This window comes from Palaemon carinicauda, unplaced genomic scaffold, assembly GCF_036898095.1.
Source record: "Palaemon carinicauda isolate YSFRI2023 unplaced genomic scaffold, ASM3689809v2 scaffold500, whole genome shotgun sequence".
NCBI lineage: Eukaryota > Metazoa > Arthropoda > Malacostraca > Decapoda > Palaemonidae > Palaemon > Palaemon carinicauda.
The window spans coordinates 20,001-22,500 of NW_027171763.1; positions in this window are offsets into that span (position 1 = coordinate 20,001).

Sequence of the window (2,500 nt, forward strand, 5' to 3'; positions counted from 1 at the left end):
CACTTACTCTCTCATGATTTTCTAACGGCAAAGTACACCGCCCTGCTTTTACTGTAATTCCCTCTTTTTCCCTGCAAATGTATATCTGATTACTCATTATAAAATCAAAACCAAGTGTAGCCTCGATTCCTGGAATTCCCAAGGTGGGCAAGACAAAAGAATCATATGTAAACTTCACAGATCCCACCTTAAAGTTGACGATCGTTGTATGCAATACCTAAAGTTTATTTCCTCATGGCGTGTTGAGGAAGATGAATGCCGATGACTATGGTGGGTTCGAAAGATTCCTTGTTCAAGGAGCGAAATGCTACCTCCTGTGTTGATCAGCACTCGAATGAACTTATTCGGTGGGTCAATCTTGACTGTTAAAATTCTGAGCCCCTCATTAGGATATGTGGGGCACGTGCCAATGGCCTTGCTTGCAATACCACTGCCCCCTGCTCCTGTCCCTAGTGCTGCAGGGATTCGGTCTGGGGTACCTATGGAGGCACCACTGCTTGCTTGACTGCTTTTGATGTCATACTGGGGGTCATTGATCTCTCTCGTTTCCTCCTTCCTCTGTTTCCTTTCCCTTTGATGTTGGGTGGGGGGGGGGGGGTTTGCGTGTGTTACTGGCCGCCCGCCCTCAGCGTTTTTTGCTCTCGAGGTAGATGACCGTAGGCCTAAAAAGTGTAACAGTGGGGGATCCTTGGATGGGGCACTCCACTCATTGGTGCCCCTCTCCCCCGCACTACCAACATATGAAGACTCTTCTCACCTGCTGACTACGTTCCCCCCTCTCTCGGTTTGGGGGTTAGTAAGGGCCTCTTATGACTGCCACTTTTCGGAGTCGGGGCAGTTATTCTCCGTCATTTTTTCTTCTATCAAATTGTCTAGAATGTTTCGTGTCGCCATCACTATGTATCCTAATGAGCGATTGTCATCGAACAAGCGGTTACATAAATACGGGTTTACAAATCTGCGAATATGTTTACACACAATTGCTTTTTTATCACCTTCTGAGATTTTGGCACTCAGTGTAGCAAACTAATCACAATCTCGAAAAATACGAGTTGCAAAACTGAGAACTGATTAACCCTTTCTAATTTTGGGTTTGTAATTTGCTTTCATGTCCACTTTTCTTGCATCAGGTAAGGCGTTTTTCTCAATTAAACCTCGTTTTATTTCAGTATAACATCTTTAACTTTCTTGTGGCCAACACATTACCTCCATCACTGGAGCATCTTTCAACAACCTAGTTACTTGAATTGCTTTTTCTCTTCCAGACCACCGATATGTTAGTACTTCAAACTCTCTCAAAAACACTTTGATCAGTTGAATCCCTTCATTAAGCCGTTGATCATCAAAAGACCTAACACTTGCCTGGAGTTCTGGCCATTTTCGAATACGGAAGTATCTTCACTTGGCTCTGCATGTGTGCTCTCATTTTTTTACCTTTGAACTTCGTTCATGGACGTCCTATATGCTGTGGATGGTTGCCGCTCCTCTTTTGGTTCAACTATTAAGCTGTTTATTAACTTAGCTAGGTTATCTAACCTTTTTTTTCTAAGTCGTGCGTTCGTTGTTCTCATCTATATTCTTCATCTACATCACTATAATCAACTGCTGCTTTGGTTTCATCTACCGCAACAACAGTGTCTGCTATTTTAGTCTTCGCTTATAGAAGCATCTCAAACTTTTATTTTACCGGCCTAAAGAACAGCTACGCTCCCAATATACACAAACAGACGTATTTTTAAACCTGACACCAAACATGTCCCATGTCAATAGATAATGAGACATCGGAACATTGTTTTGAACAAAAGATTTGTGAATACACAATACACAGCCCGATACTATCAGGCGAGTACCTACTTGGTCTTATGATCGCTCGGGAGGTACTCCTTACTCCTCAAAATATATATATTTATATATATTATAGATTATATATATTATATATATTATATATATATATATATATATATATATATATTTATATATATATATATATATATATATATTCAAATATATATATATATATATATATATACATATATATATATATATATATACGTATACATATATATATATATATATATATATATTTATATATATATATATATATATATATATTGTAATGGCCTCGTTGGACCACAACACACACTAGGTCTACAGGACCATATATAATCAATAATTAGGTGTTCAAAAGGCAGCAATCCACAAAGGTGGAAGCAAGCCCAGGTAAATGCAGCACAAGAATAACTCAAGGGGGATAACAAAACAATGAAATAAAAACCAATATATATTGCAATTCAATAAAATACAGAAAGTAATAGCTAGGCCTCATCATTAACATTAAATAAAAAATACCTCTTACAAAACATATACCCAAATTATCAGTCAACACATTCAACCTATGAAGGAGGAAAGGGGGCCCAGAGAGGAATAGAAAATAACAAAAAGAAAGGAATAACCTAAATTTTACATGCCAACGGATGATGAGATGATGAAGGTCTCCTCC